This window comes from Bos indicus x Bos taurus, chromosome 9 (genome assembly GCF_003369695.1).
Source record: "Bos indicus x Bos taurus breed Angus x Brahman F1 hybrid chromosome 9, Bos_hybrid_MaternalHap_v2.0, whole genome shotgun sequence".
Taxonomy (NCBI): Eukaryota; Metazoa; Chordata; class Mammalia; order Artiodactyla; family Bovidae; genus Bos; species Bos indicus x Bos taurus.
This window is the reverse complement of record NC_040084.1, coordinates 28,772,620-28,785,702: the sequence shown is the minus strand read 5'-3', so window position 1 is coordinate 28,785,702 and position 13,083 is coordinate 28,772,620.

Sequence of the window (13,083 nt, the reverse complement as noted above, 5' to 3'; positions counted from 1 at the left end):
TATCTTTCCTTCTTTCCCATTTCCAAGGTCACTAGTCTAATTTTGGTCTCTGTTACTTTTCGTCTGGGCTCTCAGAGCCTGCCAGCTGTTCCCACAATGTACATGATTGATGATGTAATCTTCTGGTGGCCAGACCTGATCACATCATTCTACCTGCTCAAATCTTTTCCATGACTCCTCACGACTTTATAGTCAGGAGTTCAAGGATCCCACAGTTTTCCTATAACCTACTTTCTAAGCTTTATTTCCAATTACTTCCTTACAACCTGGTTTTTCACTGATGCACTAACACAACCTATGCTCTTCCATTTCCACACCTTTACATTTGTATTCTCTCTGCATGGAATATCCTTCCTTTCCTCCTCTAAACCACACACCCGAATCTATTCTTTAAGACCCATCTTCAAATCCCTCTCTGAAGGGCTTTCTGGTACATCAAATTCCTTGGGGTTGTTTTCTCATTTGAATTCTCTTTATAATAGTTTTATGCCATTTCTTTTATCTTTTCTTAGAATAATATGTGAAGTGTTTGTATTTACTATACTAGATTATAGCCTTTTCCAGAGTAAGGATTTGTGTACAACTCATCTTTAAGACTCTTCACATCAGATTAAGCCCTCAGTAAATATTTTAATTGAATAAGTATTAATCAATAATTAGTAACAAAGCAAAATATGATGTATTTTATGATTCTTTCATTCAAATTTTAAAATTTAAGGTATTCTATTATCTGATGAAAAGTATTATCCAACAAATTAAAGAGTTATTTTCTGATATTTTCTCTGGGCCCCATGTATTAAGATCAGATTGGAAATGATAAGTATTATTCCTGAAAATAAAGTGGCAGTCTCTCCATAGTTCAACGTGATGAAATCTAAATTATTCTCACAGAAGTAACCACATCAAACATATGATGTGAATTAAACACTAGCAGATGTTCCTCATTTAGAGAGTTCAGGTGCAAAGAAAAGACACGGTATACAGACAGAAGATGCAGTTAGCCTTGTTATGAAATTATCAAAAATTGGTGTTTGAAGTGTTTCTGGTCAGTGAAATTAACACATTTATTATATTAATTTTTAATGTACAAAAATTTTTAAGTGAATTTATACTGAAATTATTTAACAACTATTTTATACTTGACCAGTCTTACCAGCGCAGTATGTTAAAGATTTAAAATCTGTTGTTCCCTATTTGAAATTAGAGGGTTCTGTATAAATGCAGCTCAAAGCACTAAAATTATTTTCTTTGAAAATTCTTCTATAGGTGCTGAAACGGTTCAAGCAGAGTCTAAATACAGAAACACACACTTCTTCTATATTAAATTGTGGATTACAGAAAACAAATCTTTAGAAATTGAAACTTGTTTGATTTTGATGGGAAACTGGGAGTTCTGGAAAGTGACTTTGGCATGAAATGATGTTATTTGTTTTCACCTCTTCTATTAAATGGAGGTAATTATTAAGCCCACAGCCATAGGTATATTACTCAGTAAGTGAATTAGAAATATATTTCTCCTACACAACACTTTCCCTCATTCTCTTCTTCTTGAAAAATTAATTATCTTCCTCATTAGCCTGTTAACGAAGTGAATCGCTTGCCCAGGCAAGGTGAGCCCAGCTTCACACCGTTAGATAAGCCTCCCTGAGCATTCGGCTTTCCATGTTGCTGCAAAATTTGAGACTGGAATTTTCCTGTAACGTGTCTGCATGCATCATACACTATATGCAGCAGAGACTACCATTTGGTCCAGTATCTTCTCAGTGCCTGGCACACCAACATTTTCTTTCTTTTTTCTGATCGAATCTGTTTTGGTAAGCCTCCAAAATGAAAAATTAATGGACACCTAGAATAGTAAGGTTTATTTACTTTTACAGAATTGTGCTCGATATCTTGTCTGACACCACCTGTAGTAAATCTGCTTTTTTAGTCCCTCTAGAAAACATGTGAATCAAAACTGATGGAGAAGCAAACATTATCATCAATTCTTGTTGTCTTGGTTACCACAAGTGGATGGCACTGATTTTGCATTACAGCTGCCAAATGCCCAGGATCCTCCATCAGTCACAGGCTCTAGGTATACCCTGAGTACCTGAAAGGGAAGGACCTTTAGAGATCACACAACCAGGATAGCAAGTCAATCCTTAAATAGCCCTAGTAATTTTATGGAAATAAAAATTTAACTACCATATCACACTGTGATTTGGAAGAATCGAACCATTATAATCATACCACAATTTTTCTATATAGAAGATAGAACAGAGTTTTTAGGACTGAAGCAGTTTCTTGGTATCAAAATTTAAGATCTCCTGGGAAATGCAGATCTCTGTTTAGAGAATTTCCTCCCCCTCTGTCATCTCAGAGTTGTTGTTATTATAACATTTCTTTTACAATGTAAGATTTTCCTTTCCTCTTATGATTGGTTGTTATCAAAACCAGGCAATGTTGAGCACGAAAACCTGAATGGAGAAGTAATGCAAATTATGTGGTCAGATAGCCTCTCTATTTAAAAGTTTTAAATAGATTTGGAATGCAGGACGCCAAGACCAGGTTAAATTTAATCTTCCCAACCCAGGGATCCAACCTAGGTCTCCCACATTGCAGGCAGATTCTTTACCAGCTGAGCCACAAGGGAAGCCCAAGAATACTGAGTGGGTAGCCTATCCCTTCTCTGGTGGATCTTTCTGACCCAGGAATCGAACTGGGGTTTCCTTCATTCCTTCATTGCAGGCAGATTCTTTACCAACTGAACTATCAGGGAAGCCTAAATTTAAGTAACTTGCCACATAAATGTTGAAAAACAATTACCAGATCTTTACAATGTCAAGAGCCAAGATTAAAGATTTTTTAAAAATTCATCTTCTCTCTTACACAAACTTAATCCTCTTTTAATGTGTTTGTTCTTGTTCTTATAATTCCATGATTTATCCTTGTGTACTTATGTTTATGGCCTTTTTTTTTTTCTATTTTCTTCCTTATTAAATCTTAATCTCTTTTGTTGGCAAGGGGCATTGCAAATCTTTAATTTTGCCAGATGTCTCTGACTACTGAGTAAATATTTGTTGACTGAGCCATGAGGATATGTTTTCATGATTACCATCTTTCTATACATAGAAATCTAGAACAAAAACTTGACTGCTATCACAGTGGACAAGAGTTGTCTGAATGCAGAGTTGGCAGTGGGTGTGGATGTGGAGTATGATATAATTTTTGATTTCATAATCATCTACTGAGTATTGATTAATACTATGTAATATGAAGATACATGAGATATATAATAGTCTTAGCAATCAAAATAGAAAAGCACTTACATCATGAATGTATTCTTTTCCTCTTTGCCATTTCTCTCAAACAGACTGATTACCAGGGCTGCTTGATTTCATTGCATAATACATTAGAAATCAAACAAAATGATTAATACTATGTAATATGAAGATACATGAGATATATAATAGTCTTAGCAATCAAAATAGAAAAGCACTTACATCACGAATGTATTCTTTTCCTCTTTGCCATTTCTCTCAAACAGACTGATTACAAGGGCTGCTTGATTTCATTGCATAATACACTAGAAATCAAACAAAATAAACTTTGGTGAGGATTATTTTGAACAAATTAGAAGAGTCTCTCATAATTTTGGCTTCCCTGGCAGCTCAGGTGGTAAAGAATCTGGCTGCAATGCAGGAGACCCCAGTTAGATTCCTGGGTTGGGAAGATCCCCTAGAGAAGGGAATGGCAACCCACTTCAGTATTCTTGCCTGGGAAATCCCATGGACAGAGGGTGGGCTACAGTCCCTTGGGTCACAGAGTCAGACACGACAGAGTGACTTTCATTCACTCATAATTTTATTTAAAAATATACTTCAGAAATCAGAAATATCAGTAGCATCTACATTATTCAGACAGCAAATGGTAAAACAGGCATGCCAAAGCAATTCTATGGAAAGACTTACTTCCTTAATAGTAATATTCAATTATTCCTAGAATTGAGGGTTTGTATTCCAATAATGACATGCTGCTGCTGCTGCTGCTAAGTCGCTTCAGTCATGTCTGACTCTGTGCAGCCCACCAGGCTCCCTGTCCCTGGGATTCTCCAGGCAAGAACACTGGAGTGGGTTGCCATTTCCTTCTCTAATGCATGAAAAGGAAAAGTGAAAGTGAAGTCGCTCAGACTCTTAGTGACCCCATGGACTGCATGCAGCCCACCAGGCTCCTCTGTCCCTGGGATTTTCCAGGCAAGAGTACTGGAGTGGGGTGCCATTGCCTTCTCCGAATAATGAATAAGTAGTAAACTAATAGGAAACATTAAAAATGACACTCAGAATTTACCTTGCAGAATACAATTTTTCACAAATGATTCTCTGAAAATACCTCTTCAACATTTTTATTTGTTTACCAAGTTATTCCACTGAATCTTTGCTGCTTTTCCTTGGGTGCTACTGTAGCACCACACCCCTGCCTACCATTTACTTAAAAAAATATACACACACTCACACACATATATGCATTCTGGTTATAATCCTGGGGTGTTTTTTTAGTTTTCTTCTAGCAACTGTAATGAGCATCATTAATCAAGATGATAATAATAACAATTATAATAATCCATCTGAATTAGTTTATTTTCATAGATTAAATTCATTTTTTCATTATCTTGGGGGGAGGAATGAGAGAAATAGGTGAGGGAGATTAAGAGGTAAAGAATCCCAGTTATAAAATAAATGAGTCATAGGTATGAGATGAAGAGGGTGGGGAATACAGTCAATAATAATAATGCACTATCTTTGTATGTGGCAGATGGTAACTAGACTTACCATGATGATGACTTTGAAATGTGTAGAAATATCAAATCACTATGTTGTGTACCAGTAACTAACAGAGTGCTGTAGGTCATTTATACTTCAAAAACAAGCATACCAACCAACCAACAAACTCAAAGAATAAGAGATCAGGTTTGTAGTTACCAGAGGTGTTAGGTGGCGAGAGAGGAACTAGATGAAAGTAACCAACAGATACAGATTTCTGTTTATAAAATTAGGGATATAATGTAGAACACAATAACTGTATTTTACACATGAAACTTGTTAAGAAGCAAACCCTGAGAATTCTCATCTGAAGAGAAAATATCGTTTCCTTTTTTTTTTTTTGTATCTGCATGTGATGACGGAGGTACCCTAAACGTATCATGGTAATCATTCCATGATATATGTACGTCAGACCGTCACCCTGGACACCTTAAAGTTAGAGCTGTATGTCAATTATATTGTGATAAAACTGGAAGGAAGAAAATCATGGACTGAAATTTAAATTATGTCTCTTGACTTCAGAGGTAAACAGTTCCTTACGCTCCTCTGAAACCAGGGAGAACAGAGCGGAAAGATAACTGTAAGGCTTATCATTATCTTATGAATGGAAGCTTTTTGTGATCATATGTTTTAGGATAATTTTAATTAGTTTTGCCTAAGAATCAAATTCTTGGCACCAAACAACTCCATATTTACAATAGTGCTTTACTAGTTTTGAAACTTTTTCCTTGTAGCACTACTACTAAGTCCCTGGGCTCCCCTGATGGCTCAGGAAGTGGTAAAGAATCTGCCTGCAATGCAGAAGACCTGGGTTCGATCCCTGGGTCAGGGAAGATCCCCTGGAGAAGGGAATGTCTACCCACTCCAGTATTCTTGCCTGGAGAATTGCATGAACAGAGGAACCTGGTGGGCTACATTCCTTGGGGTCACAGAGTCAGACACACCTGAGCGACTAACACTTAAGGCTTATCAGACTTTGACTAGGACAAGACTTGAATGTTTCATTTGGATGGAGAGCTAGAGGGTTAATATCTAGTGTCTTTGCAGTATGCTGCTGCTGCTGCTGCTAAGTCACTTCAGTCGTGTCCGACTCTGTGTGACCCCATAGACGGCAGCCCACCAGGCTCCCCCGTCCCTGGGATTCTCCAGGCAAGAACACTGGAGTGGGTTGCCATTTCCTTCTCCAATGCATGAAAGGGTAAAGTGAAAGTGAAGTCGCTCAGTCGTGTCCGACCCTCAGCGACCCCATGGATTGCAGCCTACCAGGCTCCTCCATCCATGGGATTTTCCAGGCAGGAGTACTGGAGTGGGGTGCCACTGCTTTCTCCAGTCTTTGCAGTATGGGAGAGTCTAATTTGGGAAGTCACAGAGGAATGAGGGAAGGCCTTACCTATTTTCTAGTGGTACTATTACCCTGCCCCTTGGCCCTCTCCTTAGAAATTATGAGTGTACTGAGTCTGACACTAGGGGGAATGTCAGTAAGTTAAAACCTTTCTTGAGTGCTTAGTCACTCTTTGCGACCCCATGGGCTGTAGCCCACCAGGCTCCTCTGTCCATGGGGATTCTCCAGGCAAAAATACTGGAGTGGGTTGCCATGCCCTTCTCCAGGGGATCTTCCCTGATCCAGGAATCAAACCTGGGTCTCCCACACTACAGGCAGATTCTTTTATCACTGAGACACCAGGGAAGCATAAAGAACTTGCTGGCAAATGCAGGAGATTTAAGAGACTCAGGTTCAATCTCTGGGTTGGGAAGATCCCCTAGAGAAGGGCATGGAAACCTACTCCAGTATTCTTGCCTGGAGGATCCCATGGACAGAGGAGCCTGGTGGGCTACATGTACAAAGAGTTGGACATGACTGAAGTGACTAAACACACATGAATTTCTTTTGTTAGAATATCCTTCAAAAGATTGAGAGATGACAGACCAGATGGCAGTCCCGTTGGAAGTGATCTAAGAAGCTCTGGTATCACCACTCCTGCCCTGGTAAGACATTAAATTTATGCTTTGAATTATCTGTGCTGCCTTTACATGTCTACAGAGTTAAGCTTTTGGATGATGAGTGTATGTTTCCGGGCACAGCACTAGACTTGGAAGAGATGGAGACAGATGATTTGAGAGGAATCCTTTGTAAGTCTGGTGTATGAAGAACCACTTAACATACAAAGTATATATAGAACTAAGGCTGAATGGATCTAATCTTAGCCTTAAGAGCTTATACATCATTAATGACTGTGAGTGAGGCGAGTGGCTATTTGAAGTATAGGCTGACAGTAAGTATAAAAGAAAACCTAATTAAAATGTTTAGAACCCAATCAGAAAGGAAATATACCGAGAATGGGAAGAATGTAAGAATGGTTACATGTACAAGATTTTAAGGCAGTATCTTCATTTTATTGCTACATTTTTCCTCAAATAAGTATCATTTTTCCCCTCATCTCATGGGATATCAAATGCATTAGTTAAAATTTACATCTACAAACCAGAGGTTAAATATGTTAGTACAAAGTTGTATCATTTGGAAATTATAATTAATCTTAGACTAACTGACCATGAATAGAATTCTAACCAGGTGTTTTGGTTTTGCATAAATGAATTCAATAAATAAATAGCCCAGTAGCAAGTTAGAGGCCTGTGATACACTGATGAAAGATCTACTGGATTTTTTCTACATTCTACATTTAGAAAAAAGATGTAAAATTATTAAGTAGAAATATCTCCTATCTTAGATATGATTAATCTTTATACCATGGAGGTTTATGTAAAATTTTAAAAATTAACAGAACCAAAAAATGTTAATTACAGTTACCATATTATTTGTTCATGGTCAGAAAAGTGGCTTCAGTCTAATAAGAAAAGATTTAAAAAATGGAAGGTTGAAATTAAGTATGAGTTATCTGGTGAATTTACCATAGGTCTAGAACATTAAAATCCATTAAATACATTACCTGTAAAGTTTTATGATCAGTGGGAACATACTTACCCAATACAGTGAGCTAAGATATACAAAGAGCAGCAGATGGTCTACTGAATAATTGAACTCCTTTTTTAACTTGACATGGCTTTCACTGAACTGGCTACTTTATCTGCTACTCTTCTACACAACAACTGGAAGCCTAAAGGCTGACTCAGTTGTCAGGTTAAAGCTGAAAAGGGCCACAGATTATTAATTCTCTCCCTATCTCCCAGCTAAAGAAAGTTAAGTCGATAGAAGTAAAATTAAATTATGTAAGCACAATTGCTTTCCTCATCCTTAGGTTCCACATCTGCACATTAACTCAATGTGGTTGCTTGAATCTGTGGAAGCGGGACCTTGGCTACTGTGGGAACACTGTTTTCTAAAAGGGAATTGAGCATCTCTGGATTCTGGTATTCAAGCAGGTTGGTGCTGGTGGTAGAGTGTCCTGGAACCAATCACGGTAAGTTCTCACAAAATATGTAAGTAACGTTTTTCTCTCTCCCTCTTTGTTTTTCTTTGATTAAAGGTGGCACACTCAAATTACTCTGGCTTTGAGATTTCAGAACTTTGAAATATTTCCAATGGAAGGCAAACTCTTTTTGGCAGGGATCAAGTTTGCCATGTTTATGTCCCTAGCATTTACTAGAATGCCTCATGACTCAGTTGGTAAAGAATCTGCCTCCAATGTAGGAGGTCTGGGTTAGATTCCTGGGTTAGGAAGACCCCTGAAGAAGGAAATGGCAACCCACTCCAGTATTCTTGCCTGGAGAATCCCACGGACAGAGGAGCCTGGTGGGCTACAATTCATGGGGTTGCAAGAGTCGGACACGACTTAGCGACTAAACCGCCAACCTAGCGCGTGATAAACGTCCTCTAAAATGAATTACACTTAATCAAATTGATGTTATTGACAAAGGGAGAGTGAAATCATGCTTTGAAATCACCTACTTGGAGAGGGTTTCAATTTTCCACTTTGGGTGGGTAAGTTTCAAACTGTCTGAACTAAAAGTAAATTGATCTATGGAGCACTGACAGGAACTTATGATTCTGTCCTGGTTAGGTTTCTCATTATTTGTGAAAAATTATTAAATGCTGTCTTGTTACCGTCATATTTTTTCCTCATTTTTTAATTTTATTAATTGTTATTGGAATGTAACTGCTTTACAATGTTGTGTCAGTTTCTGCTGAACGAAGTGAACCAGCCATCAGGCTACATGTATATATACCCTCCCTCTTAAACTTTCCGCTCACTGTCCCCATCCCACACCTCTAGGTCATTTTAATATAACTATACTTTATGTAATTGATTTCTAGCTGACCTCCCAGTGGGCTGATAATTCAATGTTACAAATTACACTGTCTGTGTTTTGACTCATCTTTTTTGTGTCCTTTTGCCTTTGAAGCTACCACAACTTCAAAGAAAGTTAAAATAAAGAGATGTACAGGTTCAGTGCTGAAAGACAGGAATCTTTAAAAACTGCATTTAAACAGCTATATTTTTCTTTTTAGTCTTTAACAAGTATTAAATTCATTAATTCTCTTCTCAAGGAAGGCCTTCTCCCACACTTTTTCCTTCTCGACCCCTTCTTTATTCACTTTTCACTTTCATGCATTGGAGAAGGAAATGGCAACCCACTCCAGTGTTCTTGCCTGGAGAATCCCAGGGACGGGGGAGCCCGGTGGGAGGCTGTCTATGGGTTCACACAGAGTTGGACACGACTGAGCGACTTCACTTTCACTTTCACTTTATGAACTACACACCGGCTTCCCTAGTGGCTCAGACGGTAAATAATCTGCCTGCAATTCGGAAGACTTGGGTTCGATCCCTGGGTTGGGAAGATCCCTTGGTGCACGGCATGGCAACCCACTCCAGTATTCTTGCCTGGAGAATCTCCTTGACAGGGAAGCCTGGCGGGCTACAGTCCATGGGGTTGCAAAGAGTCGGACAGGACTGAGCAGCTAACCACAGCGCAGCACATGAACTACACACTGTTGGAAGTTGTAGCAGATGAGAGGACTTGTACTTAGGGGAAAATCTGGACCAAAAAAGCAAATAAATGATACATATTTATCTTTTGTACTCTTTCTCCTATCATTTTTTTTGGAAAGCACACATTTTGTGGGCTAGATACATTTATTTGAATGATACCTATCTGTTTACACATTGTCTTGTTTCCTGATATTGTTTCTTGCCAAGTCCTTACAGAAACGTTGTAGATTCTTATATATGCCTTGTTTATGCTTACTGAATGAATGAATAAATGAAGACCAGAAAAATGCCATGTAGGTCTGGAACATTCCTAAGAAATAAATCATCTAGCCCTATCCCATTGTAACACTGTAGTTGAGGAAATTGAAGTCTGGAAAGGCTGTATAATTATAATTAGATGCAGAGGGGAGTCAGTATCCATTTCCTTTGATTCTCAATATGTTTTCCATTGTAATAATACAACTGCTGTTAAATTGATAGACTCTTTACAACTTTTGACCCCAGGATTGAGGAGGTTCTTACTTCTATACCTGAACCTAGACTGACCATAATATAACTTCCTACTATGGAAATATCTCTTACAGTAAGACATATGCCATAACCCAGAAATTCTACTTCTCAGTATGTATATAAGATACATATATATATGCATATATATACTCAGTACTTATATAAGATACACGTATATAAGATATACAAAAGCAAATGTTTATTTCATTTATCTTAATAATAATAAAATCCTGAAAAGAAGTCAAATGTTTTCTATATGGTGAGTGGTTAAATGACTCTTGATATTTTTATTTTATTAAATATTATGCGACAGTTAAAAAGAACAAGCCATACCTATGTCTGGGGCCTTCCAGGTGTTTCAGGGGTAAAGAATCTACCTGCCAATGCAGGAGATGTGGGTTCGATCCCTGATCTGAGAAGATCCCCTAGAGAAGGAAATGGTAATATACTCTAGTATTCTTGCCTGAAAACCCTATGGACAGAGGAGCTTGGCAGGCTACAGTCAGTGGGGTCTTAAAGAGTCAGATAAGACTTAGAGACTGAACGACAACGTATTGATATCTATGTTTGGTTATAACAACAGAATTCTAAGACGTTGTACAAGAAAAAATGAAAGCTGAAGAATATCTACAGTATATAAAACACATAGACACATGAAAAATAATATGTATAGCTATACTGGATCCATTTGACATACAGCATTAACAAAGGGTGGGAAATAAATGTTAAATTTTTGATAGACACAGTTATCTATGGAGAAGATGAGACTAAAAGTAGAAGGCAGCTTAATCGTTATCTTGATTTCATCTCCAAGTTTAAAATTTGTGTGCTAGGTTGCTTCAGTCATGTCTGACTCTTTGCAACCCTATGGAATATAGCCCACTAGGCTCCTCTGTCCATAAGATTCTCTAGGCAATAATACTGCAGTAGGTTGCCATACCCTCCTCCAGGGATTGAACCCTCGTCTCTTACTTTCACTGCATTGGCAAACAGGTTCTATACCACTAGTGCCACCTTGGAAGTCCTTAAAATCTGTAAAACACAGGATATATTCATGAGTTTTTTTCATGTAATGTGAAAAAAGATTTTTAATAGCAGTATTATCCAATAAAACCTTAATGTGCCTCTGTTCTGACATTCCTTTACACTAGGGGCTAAGAAAGAATACAGAATATGCAGAAGCGGTTGTCATTCCAGGCCAGCTCGAGTTCTATGAAAGAGATAACATAAATAAGATATTGATATTTAATGATTATAGGAAAGAAAATTATAAAGAGTAAAGGAGCCGTAATGAAAGAAGATGGCTACACTGAGCCACTGAGCATGCTTTTGTCAACAAATAGTTAATAATAAGAAACCAATTTTTTCAACTCTAGGTAAGTGATCCTCAAATATTCACTATTCTCTGAAACAAAGATCAGAATTTCCAAGCTTTGACTATTCTGAAAAATCTTTTGTTGTTTCTACTCTTAATCATTATGTATGTTTTGAGATCAGTGAAAATCAGAAGAAATGTGTAAAAATCAATAGCAGGAGAAAAGAGGGGGTATTTAGACATATATTAATAATTAAGAAGAAACAGTGAAGTATATAAAAATGTTAAGTTATTGGTAAAGACAAGTGGTGTCTAATTAAAATATTTAGCTTTCTGAGCTCTGAGCCTACTACTAGCAAACATGTCTTAAAATGAAGCCTTATTCAGAAAGAGCTTCATGAATAGATATCTTACATCAAAGTGATTCACAGTGATGCTTTGTGAGCTTTGTTTGTGGGAAGTTTATGTAGTGTAGAGGTTAAGATCATAGGCTTAGTGCTTAGTCACACCTACGTTTTGAAACCTGATTCTGCTGCTTCCACTCCCAAGATCACTGTAAGATCTTGGGTAAGTTTTATTTAACCTATCTATACCTCAATTTACTCTTTTGTTAAAGCCAGTAACACTGCATACCTCACAGATTGTTTTAGTGGAGTGACGAATACAGAAGCACTTAGCTTAGCAGGGCTCAGTAAGCTAGAGAAGAGTTACATTTTCCTTTTCCAATGGAAGTTTAGAAATGTAGGCAGACAGTAAAATGATAGCCTTTTATCAGTGTCCTACAAAACAAAGTGTAGATCATCTAGCTCTTTAGTTAGCTGGATGAAGACAGGCACAAAAGATATGATAGTTTAATCCTCAAGGTTAGCCTTTTGGGCTTTGGGTAAGAGTAGAACAATCACACCTTTTTCTTGGTTTAGCTGGACCAAGGAGAAATGAAGGGAGAGACAGAAAGTGTCATTGAGGTGACAGTGGGACATGATGATCACTCACTGTTCTGCCATAAGGGCTGTCCTCTGCTCACAGATGAGAAGTGTGGACGAGGGCTGGGGGAGAAAACAGACTGAAGTGGGTAAAATCATGAAGAGGATCTGCTGGTGGTAAACCATTCCATAGCTATGTGCCTCCTTTAGTACTGCCCTTTCCCCTCATGGCTATATCTATCAGGAGCTTTACTTTAATAAAAAAAAATGGATTGGATAAATGGATAAAGAAAATGTGGTACCTATGTACAATGGAATATTACTCAGCCATAAAAGGAACAAAACTGTGCCATTTGTAGAGATGAGGATGAACCTAAAATCTGTTATGCAGAGTGAAATAAGTCAGAAAGAGTAAAACAAGGCTCATATACTAATGCATGTATGTGGAATCTAGAAAAAAGGTACAGATGAACCTAGTTCCAGGGCAGGAATAGAGATGCAGATGTAGAGAATGAGCATGTGGACACAGCCAGGGATGGGGATGGGACAAATTGGGAGATTAGGATTGACGTATATACTCTACT